The 17267-nt window shown below is 36.4% G+C and overlaps 1 non-coding gene and 1 pseudogene across 1 annotated transcript; one reads left to right on the forward strand and one right to left on the reverse strand.

The window, feature by feature from the left end:
• Window positions 1-970: 970 nt before the first annotated feature.
• On the reverse strand, window positions 971-12686 carry LOC145029997 (putative LRR receptor-like serine/threonine-protein kinase At3g47570; annotated as a pseudogene).
• Window positions 12687-16882: 4196 nt separating this feature from the next.
• On the forward strand, window positions 16883-16989 carry LOC145033131 (small nucleolar RNA R71). The gene has a single exon (XR_013677370.1). It is a non-coding gene; the product is annotated as a small nucleolar RNA R71 (small nucleolar RNA).
• The last annotated feature ends 278 nt before the right edge of the window (window positions 16990-17267 follow it).

A 17267-nucleotide genomic window follows, 5' to 3' on the forward strand; every position in this document is an offset into this window, starting at 1 on the left:
TCTTCACTTTAACTTGCTTAGTGGCTTTCGTGTTATGTGTCCTTTTTTACATGCAAATTTTGAAATTCCTAAGCTCTCCCTCATTCTCTATCTTTTTTTTTTGTTAAGAACACTTGAAGATTACTTGCATTTATACTCTCTTGAAGTTCATACTTTGGTTATGAACTTCAAGCTTAAGAGTAAAGAGTTTATGGACTAGCATCTATATCAAGTTGAGTCATTGTTGGTGCCTCAAAGGTTCCACATTATTCATTAACTTTCAAGCCTTCCAAGAGGACCCAAAGAACAACAACGATTATTATTTCTTCACCATTTCTTTGGTTGTTGTTTAAATCTTTCCATAACTTGGAAGATGATCCTTGGTGGGTATAAAATGTTTTATGTTAGTTTCAAAATTTAAAGTCTTCCGTTTGCCATGATATGAGTTTTTTGAAACTAGTTTTGAACTAAAACTCAACACGATTCCCGCCTGTTTTCTCACAATATCAAAAGAAGAATTCGTGTCTTGTACTTTTAATGATACTAAGAGTTGTTATCCTCATATTAACTATATTACTACGAATATTCAATAGAAAAATTGCCTATCTACACACACGTTATTAATAGTCATGCCAACATCAACAATAGAGATACCAAAACTTTGATACACAATAAAACAAATCCCATAACACAATCACACACTAATTTCTTGGGTAGCACTCGCACCAAATTTATGTGTGGACTTTGAAGTAGTTGTACCCATCACAGAAAGCAACTCTTGAATAATAATCCCAATTTTCGTTCGATCATGTCGAGACTTAGAAGAACATTGCACTCCAATTTTTGCTAATGAAATTAAAAACATTTGGTCGACATCATCATTTATAAGCATGTGATCTAGAACCTGAAGCACAAGACCATCTGCCAAGGATTTCCTTGCATAAAAATGCAGGCTCAGTCCTTCTTCAAATGTTAGATCAACAGGCATTTTTCAAGTCAACATCTCTAACAACAGGATCCCCTAGCTATAGATGTCCCCCTCGGTCGATACTTCATTTCCAAGTCTATTTTCTGCATGTTATGTAGAATTATGTTTGTACATATATATAGTAAAACAAAGATTAATTAATATAAAAAAACAAGTGGACTAGGGATCATAAATTTAACCAGTGCTGTATACATAATGGTTCTTCTCATAAGACTTCAACTACTCCTGTTTGCATTAGGAAGTTGTTCAAGTGTAAGAATTTTTGCCAGCCCAAAGTCTCCAATGTGAGCAACCATATAAACATATAATAAAATGTTGCTTGGCTTCAAATCATAGTGAACAACTACATTTCCACAATGGTTGTGTAGATAATCAAGAGCACAAGCCTCATCTTTAGCAATGCTTATTCTTTGAATGAGATCTAGTTGACACAAATTATGAGGAGGCATATGGTCTAGTTTCTTGCATGAATGCAACAAAGTCTCAAGACTTCCATTTGGCATGAAATCATACACTAAAGCTTTGAAATTATTACCTTGGAAATTGACGCTTGAGCAAGAACTTATGATCTTAACCAGGTTTCGATGATGAATATTTCTCAAGGCTTCACACTCGGCTATAAAACTCTTGGAACCTCCTCTTTGTTGGAGATTTAGTACTTTGATTGCCACATTTGTACCCTCTTCATCCAGAACTCCTTTGAAAAACAAAGCAAAGCTACCTGCACCAATAATTTTTTGTGAAGAAAACCCATCAGTCGCTTTGAAAAGCCTTTCATATGAAACCTTTTCAAAAGATTCACTCTGTCCTATTGATTCTGATGGTGTGTCTTTCTTCCTCTTTCAAAAAAGCATACCAACACGAATAACACTAGAGCTAGACATGCACCAACATAAGATAGTGAAATCCTAAGAATACCACCAAAAGAAAGCTTTTTTCTTTTCTTGGACTCGATACTAGTGCATTTGGGTAGATAAAGCTCAATTGTCCCCCCGCAAAGTCTATGGTTTCCTAGGACTGATATTGCAGAAGAGTTGGTGAAGACACCCTTAACATATACCTCTCCCTCAAAATCATTATAAGAAAGATCAAGATAACTAAAAGGAATTTGCACCAAATATCTTGTAATATGTCAAGAAAAGTTATTGGTTGATAGGTTAAAATATAAGAGGTTTTTCAAATAACTCCATTATTCCCGTATCGATCCATGAAAGGAAATGCTTGAAAAGTCTAGGACTCGAAGTTTGAAGCAATAGCTCAAACTACTTGGAATTTCACCAGATAAATGATTCATAGAAAAATTGTTTAGACTTAGATCTAGTGCGATTGAAAGTGAAGATAATTTGAATACTTCTTTTGGTATAGTTCCTATGAAGTTGTTTAAAGCAAATGATAGAAGTATCAACTGTTTGCATGATCCAATACTCGAGGGTATAGTACCCTCCAATTTGTTTTCTCTAAATGACACTTGGATTAGAGTAGAAAAGTTTTCCTATAGATCTAGGAATGATCCCAGAAAAACTGTTGAAACCAAGATTGAGGTACACTAAGTTACTAAGCTTGACGATGCTTTCAGGAATCATTCCCATGAGGTTATTTCCGACTAAAGAAAATATAGTTAGTCTATGCAAGTTTCCTATAGATGAAGGAAGGCTGCCTGAAATAGAGGTATATTGAAATTTTAGAGCTCTCAATTTGGTCAAGTTCCCAACCCAATCAAGTATCCCTCTCCTTAGATGGAGTCCCGCAAGTTCCAATAGTTCCAAATTGTTGCGATTCAACAACGAATCGAAATATTTCATGCCACCAAGACCCTCGTTCGGACCAAGAGTTAACCACCAACGAGGACGGAGTTTTCCAAAATCAACATTTATTTCTCCCTTAAAATTGTTATAAGTAGAATCAAAGCGACCCAACTGAGAACAATTTAATAGTGAAGTTGGCAAGACTCCATTGAATAGAGTTTTAGAAAATTCTAGTCTCTTGAGATGAGGTTGATTCAATCATAAGTTTGAGGGTAGACTTCCAGCGAGTTGATTGTCTGGAAAATTTAGTACTTCTATATTGGAAACCTTAAATATGAACATGGGAAAGTTTCCAACGAGGCGATTTTCTCTAAGACTTAAACGTCTCATGTTTTCCAATTGATGGAAGGAATCTAGCATACTCCCTTCTAACCGACAACCAGAAAGATATATGTACTCAAGATATGTGAGATTGCCAATGGATGTTGGAATCCCACTGGTTAACTTATTTTTCCAAAAAATTATCACTTGTATTATTCTCAAATAACTAAAAATGTTTGGAATATTCCCAAATAAATCAATGTGTAGTAGTTTTGTACAATCTGATATGTGGTTGAGAATTTCTTTAGCGAATGAATTATTAGGAATAGATAGTGATTCTAATTGAACTAAGCTGCAAATTTTAGAAGGGATACTTCCATAAATATGGTTGTTATCAAGATATATTTACCTGAGGAAGTAGAGGTTGCCAATAGAAGGAGATAAAGTACCTACTAAGCCTCTGTTTGCTAGATCCAAACCTGTGACTCTTTGGTGACGACTACCACATATGACTCCTCGCCATGGGCAAAATGGAAGAGAATCATTCCAAAATTTAAAACACCTTCAGAATCTTCTGTAATATCAAATTTGATTGCAAGTAATTGACAAGTCGGTTGTGCACTGGTATTGCGGAAGCGCATCAGTAACATGATGTTATAAAATGCAATATCATGTAAGATTTGATAAGAAAAAGATACAAGCATATGAGTCAAATTTTATTTGTTCCTTTTCCATAACGGGAAAAGTGATATCGTTGGTACCCTTCGTAATTCGGTGTTGACTTAGAGTGTTCGGCCCAACCTTGACTCGAATGATGTGTTCAATTTGAAGTCTTGTGTTGTCATCACAAAATAAGATACCGGGAAACAAAATTTGGACACTCGGATTGATTTTAATGCATGTCTCAAGAATATATGATATCTAGTAGAATGGAGGAATATTTCATCACTTATCTTAGGACCAATATCTGTTTAGATCAGAGTTCAAAAGTTACTATTGAGACACTCTTTGTTGTTTAATTTAGAAGTAATACTGGTAATTACACTTATAGATTTATCCAAGTGGGAGACTTATGGACTAGGTGTCTATGCCAATAACTGGATTATTATATATATATATATATATATATATATATATATATATATATATATATATATATATATATATATACTTGAATTATTAGTAAAGTCCTTTTGGGTTACCCTCAAACATAATAATTGAATAGGATGACTTTTAGAGAGAGAGAGAGAGAGAGAGAGAGAGAGAGAATAATTTATTGATTTATTATACGATTAATAAATGACAATAAAAGAATTTATTAATACGTTATGAAAATAATATATTAATTAGAAATTATATTATTTAATGAATAATTAATCATAAATTAATTAGAATTAGTTTTTGGATTAATTAGATTAATTAATAGTGCAATGACCTAAGCTGTAATTGTTCAATAGTTGAACAAAAGGGGTTCCAGAACCTTCTGTAATTGTTCAATAGTTGAATAAAAGGGGTTCCAGAACCTTCCAAACGAGGGTGGACCGTTTTAGAGTGTTTCTAGGGTTCTAGAATCTCCCTTAGAGATAATTAGAAAACCAAATAATTACTTGATTTAAGATATTATTATTTTAATCAAGTAAGGGTTATCTAAGGTTTCTTGGTCAACTATATGTAGGGTGTTCCACCCTCTGAATTTCGGTAAACCCTTAAGCTAAGAAGCTAGCCGAAATTTGATTTTTTCCTCTCCTCTCTTCAAGTTTCCTAGTTGCTAGGGTTGGGTGTGGACCATTAGAGGCATGAGATTTCTAGTGCTAGTTTCCAAGAAACTACAAGAAGGATTGTTTGATTGTTTACTACAACAATCAAAAGGTATGTTTTTCTTCTATGGTTTTCGAAATTACCTAGGGTTATAGGGTTCTTGTTGTTCAATAGAATGTTACTTCAATAGACTTATGATTATATTTAATAGGTTGCATGTACCCTTAAGAGTATAAGGATTTATCCGTGTTATTACATGTAAAACCCATCATATAAGAATATATTTTAGTTTGGTTAAACTTTGATTTACTAACCCAATCCCAAAAAATTATGTTATTGTGCACATGGATGTGGCTAGTCAAACTGGTGGTTTCAAATTTTGTGTATGCAGCTAGATATATCATGTCGATTTTTTTGTTTGTTGATGTAATGAAGATGTATTTTGTGTACATTTTTTTGTATCAAATGTAAGTTTATTTATCAGGATTTCATTTTCTTAATGAATATCAAGACCATATTTTGAAATATATTTTGTCAATTAGTTGTTTTTATGTATATTGGAAATATATTAAATTTTTGGGTCTTAAATATTAAAACTAGAATTTGGGAGTGCTTCTTAAATCCAATAAGTTAGAAAGGTGTTTAGGTACTTTAGAAGTCCTTTTCAAATGACTTTTTGGCAAGGGGAAAAAGTGAGGTTCAAAAAGTCTTAGATTTCTTGACAAAATATTAATTATAATTAATAATATTTTTTATTTCCTTCCAAATACCAAAATAAAAGGGATTCAAAATTTCCAAAGATTTCAATTCCCTCCACATATATACATCAAAATTACCTTTATACCCCTCCAACTTATTGACTTTTTACTTGGATTTTCTCATAAGGAGTTTCAAAACCACCCCCAAACACAATTATCATCAGAGGTTTTCCAACAAAAGTTCTAAATTATCATCTAAGATCTACTAAACAAGGTCTCGACGTTGAATTCGAATCAGGTTTGTCATTTGCTAATCTCCTTCTAACCATGATAAATGTACCAAAATATTGATTTAGGCTTTTAATTAATTCATCAGAGTAACCTATAAACTCCAGCTCATCTCAATTACGCATACAAATTAGTTCGTGCACTTAAATACTACATGTTATATTAATACACCTCATTCGTTATTCACCATATTATTTTATTGTCCATTTTTTCAAATTGATTTGGGCTAATTTCATGAACATAGATAAGTACTGAATGTCTTTAAATAGAACCGAACAATCATATGTGGATGGAGCTTAATCTTTTTTTATGAATGTTCTTGACAACATGAATGATGTGTGTAAACTCAACTACTTTTAATCCTACTTTGAATTATAAAATTTACACACAAAGGCAGTGGACCTATCAATTGTGGTGTAGCTAAATACGTAGGGTATCGAACTCAGGGAACGAAAAATTAAAACTAAAAACAAGAATTACCTAAAAACAAGTAATAGAAAATAGGGTTTCTCTAGTTTTGCAAGACTAGAATCTTAACTAAAACTTAACTACTCGGCTAAAAGCTGAAAACATGTAAAAACAAACTAAATTCAATGATCAAAAGGGTTTATGTTTAGGTTTAACTCATTTACTCCTATGGTTAATTTTTATGGTAATATAATAGATTAATTATTATTCGTTATCGACTCTGGTGATTAGATTTGCATTCACTATTACTAATCCTTAGAAAACATACCAATTCAATCAATGGACAGTAGAGTAAACTAATAGATTTCCTAGGTTAATTATTCGGGTTAAATAAGACTTGTAGTTAGCTAATTAAATTTGGTGATTCAATTAACCTCTTGTTGATGGTGTATCACACAAGCTCACACACTAATTTACCCATTCTCTAATTAATCCAAGTTTCATGTTCATTATTCATAGGTATATAGTATTGTGTTCACATAAATTATATGAGATAAGCAATTAAGAGATGTTCATGTAGTTTAATCACATAGCAATTAACAGAAAATAGTTATGGTTAATGCATAAGGGTCTTTAACAAGCTTAAATTAACAATATCACCAACTAACAATTAATCAAAAAGAGTAAATTAAACCATAGGAGCAAAATTGTCTTCCCTAACAGAAACTAACGAAATTAGTTCATGATTTAAGTGTATGAAAGCTTAAAAACGAATTCAAATAAACCTAACATAATTCTATTCAAAGGTTAAGTGGAAAATTAAACCTAAAGTGCCTTCATCTCTTAAGAATGAAGGATTAGGGTTCTTCAACGTTTTCCAGAGCTCCAAGGCTTTCCTGGATCGCCAAGTGTTCCACAAAAAATTCCAAAGAAGTCCTCACTTCGAGTTTGCGAAGTCTATTTATAGTTTTCTCACAACAGGGGCTATTCGTCGACTCTAGTGACCTACTCGGCGAATTCGTCACTTAAAACCAGTGTACAACAAGGATTCCGCATATTGCTTCGCGAACCTTCACATCTACTTGTCGAGTAAACGACCCTACTCGCTGAGTAACTTCGGAATTAAGCCTTTTTTCTTCTATCTTTCGTTCATATCTTGTGCTTCCTTTTGCTTTCGAGCTTCTTTTCTGAACTGAAAATATAATTTGAACAATATTAAGTATCTTTTGTCCATAATATGCAATTAATTAGCCAATAAGTGATAAAAATCCAATATAAAAATATAGCTAAATATGAAAATATCAAAATACCCCACACTTGACTTTTGCTTGCCCCCAAGCAAAACTGAAATTAAGCACACTAATATTACGAAGACAATCCCAATCCAACCCAGCGATTACGTCAAGACCGCAACGCATGCATTTGTGTCTAATAATTTTCCTAAGGACCCCCCCCCCCCCTTGATTTTAAATACTCACAATCCTCATAAACACTCGCCCACCTTTTCCTAACAATGCTCATTTTATGCATCCCTCCGAATCCATCTCCAGAAAACCTCCTAGTCTCAAGGTGTTTTTGGTTGAGTAACCCAAGCATACATATTCTAAAAATTACAATTCTTTGATACCACTATGGAGCTTTTTAGAATTCTTCATTTTCTTCATAATTTGAACCTTGATTTCTTTGAATTCTTCATATTTGCCACCTTTTTGATTTTCTTTGATTTTGGGGTATCTTTGAACTTTTGGAATTTTGATCTTTTGATATTCACTTTAACTGCACCAAAATTCTTACAACTTTGCTTGTAATTCTCTCCTTTTTTACATTTAACTCATTTTTTTTCACTCATTACCTACATTCTTAAGCAAGGGCGCTCAACTTCAACCTTTACTGATTAAGATAATAATTTTCCATGATACATTTCTGGTACACGATACTAAACTTATTGCATCCCTCAAACTAAGCGAGGTTGTGTTTTTGTCCCATGATTTCACTAGAATAAGGGAGGCCACAAATGCATTATAACGTATATTGGCTCAATTAAACATTTGGATCTTCATGCAATCATCAAACATAACACTAGCATGATTCCTAATTGTTTACCGAAATTTTCTAGATTAATCCTAGCCATTTTTATGCAAAATTTCAAAATTTTCAAAATTTAAGTAAACTTTTAACTAATGTAACTAACCCCCTACCCCACACTTAATTTATCCAATGTCCCCATTGCATATTATGCATGATAAATATAATGACAAAATAAAGAGAGAATTGGAACAAACTCCCCTGGGGTAGTAGTGGCGAGGTCGGTATTCTTTCTCTTTTAACTCCTCTTCAAATGACTTTAGACATGCATGCCTTGGTTGTCATATCTTGTGTGGGAAAGCTCCAGAAATGCAGGAAAGATACTCGGATATCTTCAGAAATCAAACTGTAAGGAATATGAGCGAGACCCATAGTGAATATTAGTAGAATATAAGCCTTGGGAATGAAAAAGTGATAAACTCGTCGAGTCTATACGGAAACTCGACGAGTTGCGACGTATCAAGCAGAAAAATCGTGGAACTGAACTCGGACTCGTTGAGTAGGTAATGTGCACTCGGCGAGTCCATCACCGAGTGAGAAATATAAATATTATGCTTTTGGGTTCCGTTTCTGATGTGGCTGGGTATGATAACTCAGTGTGTTTTCTTCATTTTTCTTCAACAAATAACACTCTAATACCCTCCTTGAGAACGGACTCGACCCTAAACTCATGCACATTCTCATGTAGACCTGATCCTCACTCTAACCTTGACAATTAAGACTCTTGCATGCATCCAATCCTTCAATCTGAAAAGAAAACAATCACAAGTGATAAAAGAAAACAAATTCCTACTTAAACATCCTACAAGTTCAACACCTAAAACAAAGAAAAGTAAATAGTCTTAATCATCAAAAACACAATGAAATAAAGCATCAATCTTCCTCCGCGTCTTCATCTCCTGCGGCTCCACTTCCGCCCGCTTGGTTTCTTCTCGCTTGCACCCTTTCATCCCAACTTGACACATATGGGAATCCAGGCTCGGGCTTGGGTGCAAAATGCATTTGTTCAAATAAATAAACAAATGATTCATTGGTATAGTTCACGCCCTGCCCGAGGTCTTCTTGGTATCTTTACAGCTCAACATTATACCAATCCAAAGGTAGCTCCTAATCCACCAGAATAACCAGTGGGTCTTGTGGCACCCGCACTCTCGTTTTTCTCACCCTCCTTCCCGGTTCCTCCGACATTAACGGTTCATCATAATTTGGAATACTAACATGCCCCCCCTCCATAACCCTCAATGATCCTAGCCCTCCTAAATAATGTTGTGCTGAAGGGAGGACTATGAATCATAGTCAATGCCCGTGCCTCTTGTCGGTACAAAATACCATAAGTTCTTGCAAGCCTTGTAACAAAGATGCCACCATTGATTTTTCAAGTCACCCGCTCTTTGACTGCCCCCTCTGCCAAGTATTTTGCCATGCAATATGGCAAATTGCAAAATACATTAGGAGTGATAATACTCCACATGTAAAAGATGTCGAGAGTGGGGACTTTATCGTCATCCTTTCGCATGTTTATAGTGCTGACGATTAGACGATGTATTAAGCGATGAATCGGGGAACGGATGCTACCCTCTTGTGCGAATGAAGGAATATAAACCCGGTTTGCAATGGTGGTCCACCAAGTAGAGGCAACCACATCCTTGGGCAAGTACTTATGGCACTACTCCAAGAGTGACTCAAAAGTCTCGGACATGATCTCATTCTGATCATAAATACCAAGCCTCCATGCCAGCTCAACAATGCTGCACTGATGAAACTCTCCTCCAAGGCAGAATGAAATAATATTTTGGCTATAGTAGTCATTACCACCCCGGAAAGAGATGGTGGCAAAGAACTCCCAGCAAAGCTCTTGATACACGGGTTCTAGAAGCTTGAACAACCGACTCCACCCGTCACAGATTATTTGTACCCCATTAACTTCACAAGACTTGACCAAATAATAGCTTAGTGCTTCTTCCAACCCAGCTTGCCCTATCCATGACCAGTCCAACTCATTAGGATAATATATTTCCTTTCGCTTCAAAGCCTCCAGCTTTCTTTTTGCGCGTGTGAGTGAAGACTTGTTGGTGATGCTTGGAAAAGTCAACCATAGGATGTCCCGATAACCCCCTCCTCATGAGCTTTGACCTCTCCTAGACATGGCTCCTGCGTAGCAAAGAAACAAGAATGCCAAAAGCAAAATACCGAAAGTATTAAAAATGGAAGAATCATAGGCATCAGCAGCATGGACTCACCGAGTCCACGAACTGACTCGGAAAGTAGGACGAACTACGGGGGTCCAGATCTGTTTTGATGAAATTAACCGGAAAAATGCATAAATTTTTTCAGGGGTTTGTTTTGGTATGTTCCTGGGGCATATAATTGTAAAATTTTACATCTAAAATGTCCTAATTTGTCAAAAATCAAAACCCTAAAATCCAAATCTTCCTAAAATCGGGATTTTCCAGAAGTTAAGGGTGATATTTCACCAAAGATCGAAACTTCTACAAGATTAAGAGCTAAAGTTGTTACCTTGTTGGTTGAATTTGCAAAAGAACAGAAGATTCAAGATGAAGGATTGAGAGAGTGCACGTCGAGTATGGGGGTGGCAGCTCGTATGAATGGCTGAAAGTGTTTGCAATTTAGGGTAAAAACCCCTCTTTTATAGAATGTAAAATAACTAATTTTTTTCGGGTAATATATGGACTCGGCGAGTAGATGCCTGATTCAGCGATTCTTCAGGATTTCTGAAATGGACTCGCCGAGTATACTTAGAGACTCGTCGAGTTTTTCATTCTGTGCAAAATTTGAGTTTGCAAAATAAAATGTATGCCACCCCACACTTGAGCATTTCTTGCCCTCAAGAAATTATTTTAACACAGAAGAAGATTGATAAAAAAAAAATCCTAAGCAAAATGAAAAAAAAAATGAAAAGAGAAAAAGAAAGAAAACTCTAAATGCGGATTGCCTCCCGGAAGCGCTCCTTTTTAAGGGTCATTAGCTGGAATCCTTCCCACTTACGTTATTGTAATCCCTTCCAGCAGCAGCCCTTCTTCAAGTTCTTCATTTCTCGGAATTCCTTCTTCATATCTTTTCACCCTATGACCAATGACCTTGAAAGGAATTCCATCTCTTGATAATAGCCCAATAGCTCCATGTGGAAAAAAAATTCTTTACTATAAATGGGCCATCCCATCGTGTCTTAAGCTTGCCCGGAAATAGTTTGAGCCTTGAATTAAAAAGTAACACCTTTTGTCCTTCATAGAAGTCCTTATTACCCTTGAGTCTTTTGTCATGCCAATTCTTGGTATTTTCTTTGTAAATCAAGGAACTAGTGTAGGCCTAATTCCTTAGTTCTTCAAGGTCATTCATTTGCATCAATCAACTGTTTCTAAGTTCAGCCAAATCAAAGTTGCACATTTTTAAAGCCCAAAATGTCTTATGCTCAATCTCAACTGGCAAGTGACAACTCTTCCCATAAACCAACCGATATGGTGTAGTACCAATATGTGTTTTGAAAGCTGTTCTAAACGCCCATAGTGCATCACCAAGCTTATCCGACCACTCTTTTTTATTACTTCTAACCTATCTTTCTAATATTCTCTTCAATGCCCTATTTGTAACTTCAGTTTGCCCACTCGTTTGAGGATGATAGGATGTTGAAAATCTATGGTGGACACCATATTTTTGCAACACCTTAGCTAATTGATCATTGGCGATGTGGGTGCCTCGATCACTAATTAGAGCCCTTGGAACTCCAAATCTTGAAAATAATTTCTTGAGAAAACGTACCACTACTCGAGCATCATTCGTGAGTAATGCTTGTGCCTCCGCCCATTTGGATACATAATCGACTGCTACCAAAATGTATTTATTTCCCTTTGACATTGGAAAAGGTCCCATGAAGTCAATTCCCTAAACATCGAATATTTCACAAACTTGAATGCTATGTTGGGGCATCTCATTGCGTGATGAAATGTTTCCCAACCTTTGGCATGAATCGCATTCTTTGACAAATTTTGTAGCATCTCTAAAGATAGTAGGCCAATAAAAACCTGAATCAAAAACTTTCTTGGTCGTATATTGTGCTCCATGATATCCTCCGGTGGGCCTGCTATGATAATGCTCCAAGATTTCCCAACTTTCTTTCCTGTAAACACATCTTCTTATCATACCATCAACACAACTACAAAAGAGGTATGGCACATCCCAAAAGTAATACTTTATTTCTGAAAAGAACTTCTTGTTTTGTTGGCGGGTCAAGTCTTTTGGGATGTATTCACTAACTAAATAGTTAGCTATATCTGCAAACCATGGAATCTCTCCTGCTATAACCAATGAATGCTCTTCGGGAAATTCATCTCCAATCTTGTTTTCTTCTAACTCTTCCAAGTGCAGGTTTTCCAAACTCGATAGATGATCGGCAGCCATGTTTTCCATCCCCTTCTTATCTCGTATTTCAATGTCGAATTCTTGTAGTAGCAATACCTAACGAATCAACTTTGGCTTAGCATCTTGTTTAGCAAAAAGATACTTAAGGGCAGAATGGTCGGTAAAAACTATCGTTTTTGACAAAACCAAATATGAGCGAAATTTATCAAATGCAAGAACCACTGCTAGTAGCTCCTTTTCTGTAGTAGTGTAGTTCTCTTTTGTTAGGTTCAAGGTCTTACTTCCATAATAGATTGGCTGAAAATGCTTGTCAATCCTTTTTCCCAAAACAGCTCCCACCGCAAAGTCACTAGCATTACACATTAGCTTAAAAGGAAGACTCCAATTTGGATCTACCATAATAGGTGAAGTAGTTAACTTTTCCTTCAAAAAATTAAATGCTTCAAGACATTCTTTAGAAAATTTGAATGGGGCGTCCTTCAAAAGAAGTTGATTCAAGGGTCTTGTGATCTTCCAAAAGTATTTAATAAAGCGCCTATAAAACCCCGCATGGCCTAGAAAGCTTCTTACCCCCTTGATATTTGTTGGAGGTGGCAATTTGGCTATAGTGTCCACCTTTATCCACCTCTATCCCCATCCTCGAGACCTTGTGTCCTAGCACAATTCCTTCCTTCACCATAAAATGACACTTCTCCCAGTTAAGGACAAGGTTGGTCTTCTCACATCTTGCTAACATTAGATCCAAGTTGGACAAGCAATCTTCAAAAGAGGACCCAAAAACTGAGAAGTCATCCATAAAAACCTACATAAAATTTTCGATCATATCATGAAAGATATCCATCATGCACCTTTGGAATGTAGCGGGTGGATTGCATAACCCAAAAGGCATGCGTCTATATGCAAATGTTCCACTCGGGCATGTAAAAGTGGTATTCTCTTGGTCTTGTGGGTCGATTGGAATTTGAAAGTACCTCGAAAACCCATTGAGAAAACAATAATAAAGATGACCAGAAAACCTCTTAAGCATTTGATTGATAAAAGGCAAAGGAAAGTGATCCTTGCATGTGGCCTCATTTAGCTTCCTATAGTCGATACAAACTCTCCACCCGATTACCGACCTTGTTGGAATTAATTCGTTGTTTTCATTAGCCACTACCGTTATACCTCCTTTCTTAGGAACCACTTGGACTGGACTCACCCATGGGCTATCAGAGATCGAATAAATGATTCTGACATCTAGTAATTTCACCACCTCCTTTTTCACAACTTCTTGCATGTTTGGGTTGAGTCTTCTTTGGCGTTGTACTACAACTTTTGATCCATCTTCTAAGTTGATTTTGTGGGAACAACAGGCTGGATTGTTATCTTCCATGCTATAGCACCTTGCCTCTTCTTTAGTACACCCACAAGGATCTCCTTCTCATGTTTGGCAAAATCAGCAGCTCTAATTACAAATTTTTGTTGGCCATCTTCAATAAATGCGTAGTCCAAGTGATCTGGTAGTGCATTGAGCTCAGTTTTTTTGTGTGATGAATGTTGAACACGTCGAGTCCAGTAAAGGGACTCGTCGAGTCCAATGTAATATCTGCGACTGTTCGGGGTTCTTCAAATGGACTCGTTGAGTCAGTTGAGGCTACTTGGCGAGTCGAACTTTATGCACTTCTGATCAGATCATTATAATCAGCTTCCTCAAGCAGTCTTTCTAATTCCAGCAGGTCCCCTTCAACATCAAACTCTTCTTCAAATGAGACGGTTGACTTTCTTGGTTTATCTTCATTCCAATCTTCTAATAATTCTTCCAACATGTCAATCGAAAATGTCGTGTCATCACTACTCCTTGCATGCTTCACAACTTGATCAACTCCGAAAGTGACTGATTAGTCTCCTACCCAAAGGGTACGTTTAGAATCTCGTATGTCTACGATAGCACTTGCTGTATTAAGAAAAGGTCTTCCTAAAATGATCGGGACTTGGGGATTTGCTTCCATGTCTAAAACTATAAAGTCCACGGGGAACACGACCTTTTCCACTTTCACCAAAAGATCATCACAAATTCCCCTAAGAAATGTAACCGTCTTGTTTGCTAGGTGTATTTCCATACGAATGGGCCTTGGCTCGGGAAGATCTAACTTTTTGAAAAACGAGTAAGGCATGAGATTTACACTTGCCCCAGAACCAGCCAATGCATAGATGGTAGCTAAATTTCCGAATTGACAATGTAAGGTTAAGCTTCCCGGGTCACCCTTCTTCTTCGGTAGTTTGTTCAACATGGCAGCTAAACAATTCTCATTCAGAACCACTTTCTTCACTTCTTCCATCTTCCTTCTATTAGTTAGAAGCTCCTTGAGAAATTTTCCGTATTTTGGCATTGGAGCAACCGCTTCTATGAATGGTATATTAATTTGAAGAGCCTTTATGTGTTCTAGAAACTTCTGGTAGTCTTCTTCATTCTTTTCTTGTCTAACTCGGGCTAGATATGGCAGTGGAGGCTGATATGGCTTAACAGGAGGTTTAATTTTCTGATAAGGTGTCGGACTCGTGGAGTCCATATCCTACACTCAGCGAGTAAAGTCTGTGTTTAGTTGGGTCTTATATTGGTTTTCCCCTTTTGCCTCCTTCTTGTGTACCAGCTTCGGATCTTCGTTCTGAGTAGGAGCTAGAGGGTTTATAATCTTCCCACTCCTAGTTGTGACAATGTTTATATGTGTGCCTGTCGGGTTACTTTCGCTATTGGTTGGAAGTCCACCCGGTCTTCTCTAATTTACTTGTTGTGCAAGTTGCCCTAGCTGTTTTTCTATGTTGAGAATAGATGCTTGCTGATTCCTAAGCAAAGCTTGTTGATCTTTCATCATAAGTTGGTGTTCTCTCTGTTGGATTAATGTCTAAGTCCATAACTATAATTGATAAGACTTGACCCGACCTGGCATGGTCCATTTGGGTTGCAGGGCATCATGCACTTGGATAGACTATAATGAGAGAAATAAGACACTTATGGTTATTAATATATTATAAGTTCTAGTATATTAATAATAAGAATAATAAGATTATTTAATTAGTATTGATCAAGAATTAATCTAGGATTAATTAAGTGATCAAAAGAAGACTAATTAAATATATGGGTTGATTGTACAAATCATCCATACTTATATAGTGGGCTAATGCTCCATGGATTATCTAGTTAGGCTAAAACCCATATGATGCTCCATGGTGTTTTTTGTACCCATGGATCATGGAAATGAAAGGCCATGTCAATTAGGGTTTACATGGTGTAACCTTAACTATATAAGCATCTTATTCTTGACCAAAATCGGCCACAAGAGGGAGTAAGAAAAGGCTAGCCGATTTTCATGAAGTGTAGAATTCTCTCAAGTTATTCCAAGTGTAGTTGGTGTTGTGTGAACCATTTGAGGTATCACACTTGGGGCACTAGGCACTTAAGCTTCATGAAGATTTTCTACATCAAAGAGGTATGTATTCTATCTTTCTATAGTCATTGTTTTGTATGCTAGATTAGGATAATACCTTGGAAGTTCTTATTTGCATGTATAATAGAGAAAACATAGATCCAAGGTATTTAGGGTTGCATGTACACTTCGGAGTGTTAGAATGCTCAAAACCCAACACTCTCAACATATTTTGTTGATCTTTAGGTGTAGCATCGATATCATTGTGTCGTTTCTCGGATGCGGCTACGAATCTTGTAAGCATCTCTTCCAAATCAACCCTCTTTTTCATAACCGGTTCCTCCTTTTGATAGAAACCTCGTTCTTTTTGCTTGTATTTCTCCTCTTTTGCCTTTTTGTACTCGTCATACGGGAGCCATTCCTTCCTCGATTTTCGCCAATTATCATCAAATCTATCGCCACTTGAATAGAATACTTAAGCCTTCTTGTTTCCATTCTCATCCAAATCACAATCTTTAGTGAGGTGCGGTCCTCTACAATTCTCACATCCCACCCGGATAGCGTGGATTGTTTGATCCATCTTAGTCATCTTCCTATCTAAACTATCTAGTTTCGCTATCATTGCCGCCATGCTATCGTTAACAGTGTTCGCCACCCCCTTCTTACTTCATTTCGTGGGTTATGATATTCTTTAGAGTGTTTAGAGAACTCCTAGATTAATTCCTTAATCACTGGGGGTGGCTTCTTGGTGAGCGGTCCTTGCGAGTCAAGAAGCGGCCTTGTAGTCACATTGACCCCATCATAAAAATGGAGATTTCTTGTTGGCTATTAAGATCATGATGTGGGCAATTCCTTAGTAGACTCTTGTATCTTTCCCATGCCTCATAAAGGGAATCTCCAGCTTGTTGTTCAAAATTGGCAATATCTTTCTTCAACTTAGCTATCTTTGAAGGTGGGAAAAACTAGTCAATAAATTCTTCCTTCATCTTAGCCCATGTAGTGATGGATTCGGGGGGAAGTGACTTGAGCCAATCCTTTGCTGCACCTTTGAATGTATCGAGAATCATACGAAGCAGTTGGGTTTCGCGAGGCACATTTGGAACATTAAAACAATTAGCTACATCATTGACTTCATCCAAGTGTTTATAGGTATCTTCGTGGTCTTTTCTGTAGAAGGAGATCTCCTTGAGTTGAGCAAATATGTGACCCTTAAGCT

This window comes from Lactuca saligna, chromosome 2 (assembly GCF_052625555.1).
Source record: "Lactuca saligna cultivar CGN05327 chromosome 2, ASM5262555v1, whole genome shotgun sequence".
NCBI lineage: Eukaryota > Viridiplantae > Streptophyta > Magnoliopsida > Asterales > Asteraceae > Lactuca > Lactuca saligna.